Source organism: Myotis yumanensis, unplaced genomic scaffold, assembly GCF_028538775.1.
Source record: "Myotis yumanensis isolate MYYU_CA2020_CCGP unplaced genomic scaffold, mMyoYum1.0.hap1 SCAF_9, whole genome shotgun sequence".
Lineage (NCBI taxonomy): Eukaryota > Metazoa > Chordata > Mammalia > Chiroptera > Vespertilionidae > Myotis > Myotis yumanensis.
Genome location: NW_027223760.1, coordinates 27,210,034 through 27,222,717, shown reverse-complemented (window position 1 = coordinate 27,222,717; position 12,684 = coordinate 27,210,034).

Sequence of the window (12,684 nt, the reverse complement as noted above, 5' to 3'; positions counted from 1 at the left end):
GCAGGCTTTCACGCCCGCCTCAGGCCCCACTGAGCCAGAACCTGCATTTTCACAAGCTTCCCAGGTGATTCGGTTCACATTGAAATCCGAAAAAAAAACAAAACACTGAACTACCTCTTAAGTCCATACACGTGCCACCCGGAAACTACCCTGTGGCATGAGCCCAACCTCTCTCCGCCCCCCCAACCCTCCCTTCCCCCCCCCCCCCCCCCCCCAACAGGCAGAAGCTTACTGCTGGCTTCAGGCTTAATGACAGTAGCCTGAAGTGAGCAGCTCTGAGATTTCCTCTGCCCCTAACTCAGGGGACGCCCCAACCATCCAGCTCTATTTGTTTTGGGTAACTGCCCAGCAGGGGAACATTGGGACTGGGTGCTCCTCAAAGATTGAAAACCTATTAGCATCCACAGAGCACATATGGAAATATATGGCTTTTGAGTACAAAACAATTGCTTTACTCATTTGCATTTGGTAGTTTCTTGTAAGAGTGAAAAGAAGCAAGCCAACACCTTCTTCTCTTATGTTGCACCTTGTCAGCTCAGGGTGGGTGTTTCACGCCTCACGCTTCTCCCAGGACGCTCACACCTCTTTGACGGAGGACCGATGTCCATAGTGATTCCTCTCCTTGTCCAAATCCTGCGTTCTGGCGGGGGAGCTGCTCTGAGCTGACTGTTGAGGAGAAAGCAAATGTTCAGCAAATTCCTCTTGGGGAGTGAGTGCTTGCTAGAAGCTTCCTCCAAAGGTATTTGTCTTTGTACAGATTAAGGGCTCTTGAGAAGTGGCCTCAGAGTTATTTTGGTGGGAAAAGGCTTCCTCGGACCCTCAGGTGGATCCTCGGAGATGGGTGCCTGGCCCCAGAGCTGTGAGAGAGGCCCTTTGGGAAGCCAGAGGTCACTGTGAGAGCTGCTGGCGTATGAATCTTGGCCCCAACCTGGAAAACAGGTCTTTCTGAAGGCGCCATGGATGGAAGAAGCACCCACAGGAGCAAGACAGCCTGCTCTGATAACAGATAAGGGAAGCGAATGCCTGCTGAGTGGGTCCTCCCTCATTCCTCTCTGCCCGGCCTTTGTTCTTTCATTTACCTCCCCACTGTCTTACAGGTGGCAGGAAGCAGAGTCCTAGACACTGTGTGAAAGCCCTAACTCCTTTCCTTAAGGAAGTACATGCAGGAAGAGAAGAGGAGGAACTGACTGTGTTAGGTAGGACAAGGGTCTCACGTTTGGGCCTTCTTACTAAGTGTTATTCTTGCTAAATGTAGGAGTATATTTGCAGATGCAGCAGCAAACAGCATGAGCTGACAGGAACCCAACCTGAGAACTGTAGCCAACTGCAAAGAAGAAATCAACACGTAATTGACCAAACAGTGTATGTAAGCAATGGCTTCCTTTCTCCCTTTCTTTTCTCTCCCTCCCTCCCTCCCTCCCTCCCTTCCCCTCTCTCTCCCTTCATGCTCACACTGGGCCCTTTCTTGTTTCCTCTGTGTTAAGAAGCAATTATAATATAAACTCATTATATCAACAGGGCTGCTTTAATCTGTATTTTCCTCCCATCCCTTCTCTATGACTCACCTCAGTGTTTTCGGTCTCCCAAGCCCAGGCCCAGTCCCCAAGCGTGTTCTGCTCCTTTCTTCATAAGCAAACCCATTGGAAACGGATTCACATTGAGCCATAGTGACTTATGGAGTCAGAAACTACCTTTTTCAGGCAATTTGCATTTAAAAGACATATATATGTGAACGGAATATTACTCGGCTGCAAAAAAGAACGAAATCATACCATTTGCATAACATGGATGGACCTAGAGGGTATTATGCTAAGTGAAATAAGTCAGACAAAGAAAGACAAATACCATTGATTTCACTTATATGTGGAATCTAAAGATCAAAATAAATGAACAAACAGAACGGAAACAGACTCATAGACACAGGGAAGAGACTGATGGCTGCCAGCGGGGAGGGAGGCTAGAGGGCTGGATGAAAAAAAGGTGAAGGGATTAAGAAGTACAAAGTGGTGATTACAAAATAGTCACCGGGATGTAAAGTACAGCATAAGGAACATAATCAATAATATTATTATGCCTGTTACGGTGCCAAGTAGGTACTAGATTTATCAGGGGGATCACTTGGTAAATTACATAAATATCTAACCACTATGTATACAACTGAAACGAATATAAAATAATATTGAATGTCAACTGTACTTGAAAAAGAAAAAAAAGAAAGAAAGAAAAGCCTGGAGCTGAGCTGAAATCTTGAGGATAAATTGGTCTGACAGAGAAGGTCTGAGAGGTGAGGTGGTTTTATTGTGTCATCCACGGAGAAGGTTGGATTCAAGGTCGAGTAAAGGGAGAGAGGGCGCTGAGTACGTCACTCATCTCAAGGGCATTTGCCTCTCCCTATTCCCTCTACTTTTGAATTTCCCCACCTAGAGAAGTGCTGGGCCCAGGGTAGACAATCAATAATTCAAGTGAAAGGTGAGAATGTGCTAACCTACCGTCGTGGTGGTGAGGGTGGGTTCTTGGCAAGATGTACACAGAAAATGACCGAAGCCGTGGACACTGAATTATTGATAGGACATCAGAGATGGCCGGTGACTCGACACTGCCGTGTACTGCCACCCACAAGGCAACTCTGGCCACTGAATTTCTGAATCTAAGACTTCTGTCCGTGTGAGCACATTTCTCGTAAAACAGGTTAAGCTTAATTTCCTAAAGAAAATTGGAGAACCATTTAGAAAATTGTCTTTCATGTTTGTGACTTTCAGTAATTTATTCCAGAACGTGGGGAAGGTCCCCCACACTGCAGGGATCCCATGCCCTTTGTTTTCGTGACTCACTCTTGCAACTTTGTATTGTTCCTGAATAACCCCTAACAAGACTGCAAGCTCTTCTTGCACAGCCCAAGCCACTTGGTTTTGCCCCGGGGTCTGGGCAGTGCCCTGCAAATAGTAGGGGAGGTCTATACTCCCCACCCCTCCCCTGCGAAGCCCTTCTCAACCTCTCCAGGCAGAATGCAGGAGTTCATCACTAACTGCTTGCGCTTTCTTCGTATTTTGCTCAGACCACCTGTGCCACAGTCATCTAAGCTTCTCTTCTCTGCCCCTCCCTGGAAACTTCCTGAGATCAGGAACCAGGCACGGTTCATTCTCCCAGCACAGCTGTCACAATGAAGATAGTCAATGTTATCCGATGAGTGAGTGAATGAATGAACGAATGAGTGAATGAATGAATATAGTCTCCATGGTGGCACAGGTGGGAATGAGACCACAGACACTTTTCCAGACCATGTTTACAGGCTGCAGAGAAGGAAACTGGGAAGATGCTGGCAAGGCGTAAAGCAGGGGTCCTCAAACTTTTTAAACAGGGCCAGTTCACTGTCCCTCAGACCGTTGGAGGGCCGGACTATAGTTTTAAAAAAAACTAGTCGGGTGCTAAGCAACAGGCAGCGGTGGCAAAAGCACCCGGCGGGCCGGATAAATGTTTTTGGCGGGCCGCATGTGGCCCGCGGGCCGTAGTTTGAGGACCCCTGGATCCTTCTTCAGCAGCAGAGGTACTTGAGGTAGAGACAGCCTGTGCTTTTTAATAAAATCTGTGCTTCCCTATGGACACAGGCTGTGTCTGAATTTCAGTTCTTTGTCGCCATGACTCTGTCTCAGTCACGAACTTATAGAGAACCAGTACACCATGTTCAAAGCCATGTCCATGGACAAGCACCGCGTGTTGTGTGTAAGAGCAGCTTCACTGCCCCCCAGTGCCTACCTCTGAGTGGATGTGCCCGGTGCAGTGATCAGCTCAGGGAAGGGCATGATGGTGTGTGTGTGGCTAGGAGCCAGACCTCTCCTGGATGGCTCCAAGTCTTGCCCCAGTAGTACCTCATTGCTGAGGTTGTTGGTGTTCTCACTGTTTGCTGGGGACCTCTAGCTCCAGGCCCAGGCTCTGCTGAAATGCTCCACACAGAGGGTGAAAGCAGGTTGGGCCTGAGAAAGTCTGCAGAGCCTGGGCCTGAAGCCGGAGGTACCCAGCAACATGGGAGAACACCGAGAATCCTAGAGACGCTGGGGCACAAGCGAAGTTGCTTGTCAAAGATGGAATCTGAATTTGAGGATATTTTTACTTTATCTTAAAAGACAAGTTGTCCCCAGTGAGCAGGTGGAGTAGAAGACATAGAATTACTAGTCACTGTTATTATAGGTATTGCAAGGCATAACCCCTTCTGGGTTTAAGATTTATAAATTTAGCTGGTTACATCTCTCCAAACTTCAATTTGATCATCTGCAGGTCAATGAGTTTGACTACATAATATCTAAGCTTTCTTCCAATTATAATGAATTATCTTGCTTAGAATTTGGGAAACGGGGAAATTATGGAGAAACCAGTAAGATCGAGGCAGGATAGTAAGAAGCTAGGAAAATTCCTGGGCAAGTGAAATGGGGAAACTGAGACGAGATAATGAAACAAGACCCAATAATTCCAACAACTTACAGCCAGAAAGTGAATAGTAAGCCCTTATCTTCCCCAACCAAGGACACTTGAGAGCAAATGGCTTATGTCTTCCTTTCTAACTAGAGAACACATAGGTTTGGCCTGGGCAAATAGAGAACAAAGGCCCAATTAATGCCATTTGTGCCAGCTAAACCCAAGGGCAGATGAAGTCAGGGGAACAAATAACAAAAACCCGATTAGAGCCAGGCGGACCCAAGATAAAAGTAAAACAGTAAAGCAGACCAAAGAATAATCCCAAACTCCCCCTTGCACTCATTTCGATGCATCAGCAAATTAAAAACCCTCCACTAAGATTCTGGCCCACAGAAGAGAGAAAAACCCTCAAGACAAAGACTCAGTGAGGGCTCGCTATAGAGCACACCCATGCCCCTTCCCGGGCATGAACTGTTCACTTCCTCCTAAATGCTAAGGACCCCCATGAGACTTGCAACCAGGGGAGCAATGAGCAGCGGCAGCTCGTCCCAGGCTAACCCCCTGATGCTGTCTCCAAGGCCCCCTTTTCTCTGCCTTCCCAGGGAGCTAACGCAGCCCCACTTTGGCCCACTTCTTTCCCATAATGTTTCTAGGATCCAAAGCAGAGCATCGCCTAGGCTCCCTCCTGTTGCTCCTTCTACCTTCAGCCCTTCCTTTGTTTCACTGTCCCCAGCTTTCATAAACGTAATCTCAAAGTCACCTGGTCTCATGCTGTGAAATCTTTCCTGCACCAAGTCAAGAACCCGCACACTACCGGCAGGCCCAAGGCAGACCCATTCCTGACCAGGCCCTGTGTACTAACAGGATTGGATACAATAAAGAAGAAAAAAAGTGAGAAGAAGCAACAAAGGAGAAGTGAGTGTAAAATTCCTGAGTAAATATGATAGGGTCATTTGTCAGGAATAACCCTCGCTAGGGTGACCAACTGTACCTCTTAGTCTGGGGGTCCCAGGTCACAGGACTTTCCGTTTTAGAATCAGGAAAGTTTCAGGTAACTGGGATGAGATGGTCACCCTATTTCTGACCTCAAGCGCCCAAAAGCCCCAAAAATAATATCACATGGAGTAAACAGAAGAATGAAAACTAGAGAGTTTACTACAAATAAATTTGAATTTGATAACGAAGGATGTGTTCTTGTAAGGAAGCACATTTAGCAGAAAGATAGCACCATATGCTGAAGAGGGGGAAAGTGCACCTGTTATCTATAGAGAATATTCAGGCGAAAATTAACAAGGAAAGACACAGACATCATATTATTCACGGAGCGTCCTTCCAAAAGCCCAGCCAGGCATGTAATATGTATGATAGTTGAGCAAGTCAAATAAAGAACTTCAACCAATTCTAAGGTTATTAAGCAAATTCTAACAATTCCAGGAGTGAATGCTTTGTTGTATCAACTTGAATAAAAATGAGAAAAAGGTTTGAGTGTTTCGTTTGGGGGTCAGGATGGTTGTTTCTTTTTTTCTTTCTTTCTTTTTTTTTAAAGAGGCTAATGATGATTTTTATTTTAATACTAGTAGCCCGCTGCATGAAATTTGTGCACATTAAAAGGGAATTAATTGCCCTGACCAGTTTGGCTCAGTGGATAGAGCATCAGCCTGCGGACTCAAGGTTCCTGGGTTCAATTCCGGTCAAGGGCATGTACCATGGTTGCGGGCACATCCCCAGTGGGGAGTGTGCAGGAGGCAGCTGATCAATGTTTCTCTCTCATTGATGTTTCTAACTCTTTATCCCTCTCCCTTCCTCTCTGTAAAAAATCAATAAAATATTTTTTTTTTAAAAAGGGAATTAATTAGCGAAGATATTTTAATATTGCTATTTGCCCTTTCTCTATAATAGAAGTGTGAGAGATGAAAGGAAATTAGTAAAATGTATATGAAAATAATATATAAATTTATTAATAAAAAACAGTAACAAAAGGATATAACAACAACAGAGGCATGATATAAAAACAACAAAAACATGATATGAAAACAACAAAAACATGATATAAAAACAACAGTGATGCAAACAATGACTGATAAAGTGATTAAACTTATTCTAATATCTCCCTGTACACCACATTAAGAGTGAAAACACTTTCAGAGTGCTTGACTAATTTCCCTTGTGATGAAGTATTTAGAATTTTAACTTTAACGTCACATGCTCTTCAAACTCGAGAGAAAGCAACATATAACTGACCATGCATGAAAACGGGTTCAGGTAGGAATATGCCTACTCTGTCTAGAGTTTGTCCTTGTGATTTATTAATAGTCATCACAAATGCTGGCATCACAGGAAACCGTCGTTGAATCAATTTAAATGGGAGTCCAGTGTCAGATGGGGACAAATTAATTCTTGGAATCAGAACAACCTCTCCTTCTGCAGATCCTGTTAATAATTCAGCTTTGATAATGTTAGGTTATAATCTTTTGATACTAAATCTGGTACCATTACAAAAACCCCATTTACTATTGTGATTTCTAAATAGCATGATGATTGCACCCACTTTCAATTTTAATTTATGACACGGCATTCCCAAAGGAGTAATGCTATTAAGAAATTCGATGGGAAAATTTTCCTTCTCAGCATCATCTGTGGAATCAATGGAATCATCACTCAAATATGTGTGAAAATCTCCAAGTATATCCAAAATTTCTTCATTTAATTTTTGAACATGCTCATTTTTTGGACAAAGAATTGCACATTTAGATATATTTTTAATATTATCTATAGATACAGTATTTCCAAAGGTAACATCAATAATAGATCCATTACAAATCATTTCACAGGGGATTTCAATTATATCCATTCCTAAATGAAAACTGCTATCAAGTTTGCCATCTCCAAGTTTTACTAACCATCCACTATAAGCAGAATCCTCTGATCTCATTTGTTGTAAGAGACAACTTTCTGAAACATCCCCAAACATTGCAGTACTTTAAACTCGTTTGTACTATGGCCGATCATATAGCATGCGGTACAATACTGAGACATTGTCGAAAATCCCCTCCAAGAAGGAGAACTTTTCCACTAAATACAACATTCAGACTCATAATTTCTCTTAGTAATCTGTCTGTGGCGTTTATAGCATGACTGGATGCCATGGTGCATTCATCAATAATGAGAAGTTGGGCCTTTTTAATAGTTTTAGCAACTTCACTGTTTATATCGAGTCTAGAAATTGAAGTTTCATTGAATGGAATCAGTAATTTATATTGGGAATGAAAGGTGCTTCCACCGAGAAGTAAATTTGCAGCAATTCCTGTAGACACTGTGGGTAAAACAGTACCACCACGACCTCAATTATAATGTATTAAAACTTTATACAGATATGCAGGTGAATAGGATTCCTAGCTGGCATGCCCCTGACAGCAAGCTGGCCACCTGTCGATTCTGTGAGGAATGGGGCTCCCTCCTCCCTCCTGTCAGGGTCTGGGGTGTAGGTGAATGGGGTTCCTGACTGGCAGACCACTGACAGCAAGCTATCCAACAGCAGATTCTATGAGGAATGGGGCTGCCTCCTCCCTACTGTCAGGGTCTGGTTTGAAGGCTGGACTCAGTGCTACCACGCTCCGCTCCAAGGGCGGGTTCCTGCCTGAAACCTCGCCCTCCAGGAGGTGGGGGGGGGGGGGGGGAGAGACAGCTGGGGGAGGGCTCAGCTGTTTCCAAGACGACCCCTTGCAGGACTGACTTCCTGCCGCTTGGTCGTGCTTCTGGTGGTGATGTTACACCCAGGGTTTTTGTATAAGTAGATATTTTATTGGTTTTTTACAGAGAGGAAGGGAGAGGAATAGAGAGTTAGAAACATCGATGAGAGAGAAACATCAATCAGCTGCCTCCTGCACACTCCCTACTGGGGATGTGCCAACAACCAAGGTACATGCCCTTGACCGGGATTGAACCTGGGACCATTGAGTCCGCAGGCTGACGCTCTATCCACTGAGCCAAACCGGTTAGGGCAGGATGGTTGTTTCTTGTGGGCAACCCTAGGGCAGGCTCAGAGGCTTGGCATCAGCCCCTGAGATCAGCACACCCGCCTTCCTCCCTGCCTCCTGTCATGCCAGTTGGTTTGATCCCCTTTGGAGGAACAGGTTAGAAGTCAACACTGAAGTTGTTTTGGTGAGAGACTTTGTAAGAGTTGGGGCTCAAACAGGAACTAAGTACAAGCTATAGTGGGCAGAGGGCGTTCTTTCCATTTCCTTAGGGACTCAGTTTCCCTGTGGCTCCCTGAGGGCTGGTGGTTTGGGGAACTTTGGATGCAAGTTCCCATGGACACTGATGGGTGGACAAAGGCAGGGGTGAGAGACCCCCTCGGGGGCTCTAGGAAAAGTGGCATTAAGAATATATTCATGTATGTCATTTTCCTGGCTTGCTTCCTTTGATCATGAAAGATGAGGTGCATTTCAGTCACGTTCCTGTAACTGTGGTTTATGTTCTTGTTGCCTTTTATTTTATTGTATGAAAATGCTGCAATGCATTTATCCAATCTATTGCTGATGCACAGTTGTGCTGCTTCTTGTTTTTCTGTTTTTTATTTTTGTTTTGTTTTTGCTGTTACAACCAATGCTGTGTATACATGGGCACCAAGATACGTATTTTATATTTAAGAGTTTCTCCAGAAGAGAAATTGCTGAAGTGCAAATGTATGCATCTTTAACATCCTGGGGCTTGGATCTGTATGCTCTTTATGATATTTGTATATGAAAAGATGTTTTTAATTTTACTGAGATCATACCAATCTTTCTCCTTTAGTGCTTTTTGCATCTTCTCTAAGAAACCCTTCTCTAACTTGAGATCAGAAGATGTTCTCTTTTCTTAGTTTCTAAAAACTATACCACACTATTTTAACTACTGTAGAGAAAGTCTGAAAATCAATTAGTGTTAATCCTCCAACTTTGTTCTTCTTTTTCAGTTTTTTTGGCCACTCTAAGTCCTTCCACATGAGTCTTAGAATCTGTTTGTCAATTTCTACCAGTTTGTCCAAAAAAACTGATGGGATTTAAATTGGTATTGCTTTGTACGTGGACATCAATTTGAGAAGAATTGTAACAATATTGAGTCTTCTAACTAATGAACATGGTATATGTCTCCATTTATTAAGAATTTCTTTACTTTTCAATGCTTGGTAAAGTTCCCGAAATCTTTCACATTTTTGCTAGTTTGCTGAGATTTTTAAATCATGAATGGATGCTGGATTCTGTCAAATGCTTTTCTTACATTTATCAATATGATTGTGTATTTCTTTATTTTTTAGTTTGTTAATGTGCTAAATTAAGTGATTTTCAAATGTTAAAGCAACTTGGCATTCCTAGGATAAGCCCAGCTTGGTCATGAGGTTTTATCTTTTTAATATATTATTGGATTTTATTTGTTACAATTTTGTTGAGAATGTTTGTATTCATGTCCCTGAGGGATATTGGTCTGTAGTTTCCCTGTAATATCTTTGTCTGGCTTTGGTGTCACGATAATGCTGGCTTCATAAAATGAGTTGGGAAATGTTCCCTCTTCTTCAGTTTTCTGAATGAATTTGTGTATAATGGATATTATTTCTTCCTTAAATGTTTGGTGGATTTCAACAATTATGCCCAAGGACCTGGAGGGTTTTGGGGGAGAGAAGGGTAGATTCAATTTCTTGAATAAATACGGAGCTATTTGGGTAATCTAATTCTTCTTAAATGAGTCTTGAGAGTTTTTATCTTTCAAAGAATTTGTTTCTTTCATCTAAATCATTGTATATATGAACAAAATAGTATTCATGATGCTCTTTCATTATCTTTCAATATCTGTAGGATGTTGGTGTTGAATCTCTCATTCCTGATATTGGTAATCTGTCTTTTCTCTTTTTTATCTGATCAGTCTGGCTGAGATTAATCAATTGTATTGATCTACTTGAAAATTATTTTGGATTAGTGATTGTTTCTATTGTCTTTCTGTTTTCTATTTCATTTATGTCTGCTCTGATCTTTATTATTTTCTTTCATCTTCTAACCCAAGTTTCATGCTTTCTTTTTTTTTCTAGATTGTTACGGTAGAACTGAGGTTATTAATTTGAGACCTTTATTCTTTTCAATACAGGTATTAGTGTTTGAAATTTCTCTCTAAGTATGGCTTTAACAGCACCCTGAAAATTTTAGTATGTTGTGTTTTCATTTTCATTCAACACAACTTTTAAATTTACCAACATTATTTTTAATTTGAGGTTATTTTCCAAAGCAATTTATCCAAATACTAAGAGCATAGCATGCTAACTAGGCTTTTCCTTTCAGTTGAACTGAATGTTACTACATACTGATTTGGGATTTCAGTGTAAGAACTCGGGTTGTTAAAATCACTGATGGTGCTGAAACCGGTTTGGCTCAGTGGATAGAGCGTCGGCCTGCAGACTGAAAGGACCCAGGTTCGATTCCGGTCAAGGGCATGTACCTGGGTTGCGGGCACATCCCTGGCGGCTGATCGATGTTTCTAACTCTCTATCTCTCTCCCTTCCTCTCTGCAAAAAATCAATAAAATATATTTTTTTTAAAAAAAATCACTGATGGAATGGACATGACCGTGCTCCCTACCTGCCTGGTGAGACGCTGAAGAGTTCGTACTCTGCCTCCAACAGGCGGCTGCACCAAACAACCTTCATTAGCCCCACAACAAAGCCAATGAGACCCAAAGGTTAATTTAATAATTCCTGTGAGATAAATTCATCTGGGAGCCGAGATGACTATAAATACACCGTACATTGGGTACTTAAAATTAGATCGGGGAAGGAAAGTGGAGTAAGACAATTCGTTTAACATTTTCTTTGGAGATAAAAGCCAGGAAGAGACTTTTTCATGGTTCAGTCCTTTCAGGCAATCTGTCTAAAAGATGATGAGATTACTTCAGGTAAACCTGAAAAGATGGGACCTGCTTCCCACTCCCGCTTTACCCTTTCCACCAGCACGGCGTAAGTAGCTCATTCTATCCTTATTATTTAACTTCTCTACTCTTACTTGCTTTAAAACTTCATACTCCAATTCCACTGGCCCGGCTGGACCTCACTTCTTAAACTCATTTTTGTGTTTCCTCGTTTGTTGCTAACAATTTCTTGGTTTAGCACAGCGGTTCTCAACCTGTGGGTCGCGACCTCTTTGGGGGTCAAACGACCCTTTCACAGGGGTCGCCTAAGACCATCGGAAAACACATATATAATTACATATTGTTTTTGTGATTAATCACTAGGCTTTAATTATGTTCAATTTGTAACAATGAAAATACATCCTGCATATCAGATATTTACATGACGATTCATAACAGTAGCCAAATTACAGTTATGAAGTAGCAACGAAAATAATTTTATGGTTGCGGGATCACCACAGCATGAGGAACTGTATTAAAGGGTCGAGGCATTAGGAAGGTTGAGAACCACTGGTTTAGCAGTTTCTACATATCTCCCCCCACTTTTCTTTTTAAACATAGTCACCTGATTTTTCCTGCTATTGTGACCTGACTCCTTGGTAATGCTGGACTTCAATTCATTCAATTACTTTAAAAGTTTTCCCACATGAATTTTTCCAATGCAAGCCTTTGGATTTCTATAATTTCAGAGAAAGGCTTCTTTGGGATGCTAGATACCCAAAATAATACCCAAACAACCTGCTGATAAGGCGATGCTGACCTTGATGAGGGAGGATGTTACCTCTAAGGAGTCTCAATAGTATCTCAAAGGGGAGTGGGCAAAGTTGGGATACTTATTCAGATTTTTGAAGTCTGGTCTAAAGTAAGTGTTTTGAAGTAGGAGGGGGCAGAGGGCGGAGCTCAATTAGAATTAGGGAAGAATCATGATATAACAGATTAGGATTTGGTAGATCCAGCAATGTAAAGAATTTGAGAATAGGGTTCAAAAATTCTGGGGGTGTAAACTGTCATTTTATGCTTTGTATTGAAGAGCTGGTGGGTCTTTTAGGAAGTATCTGAAATGAACAATAAAGTTATCTGCAATATTTATCTTCCTGGAGGAGTATACTAATGAAAGTGAACTAACATTAACATAGACAGTAAGATGTATAATATAGACAGTTTCAGTTCTCAGTCTGATTCTTATTAACAGAGAACCACACAATTTTTGTGGGAAAAAAAGATGCCTAATATACAAATATTTTGATAAATGTTGTATTTTGAATATATTGTATGTAAATACTATAAGATAAATATAAATCTATTTATAAATATTTATTAAAGGAATGAATGAATGAAAACTCC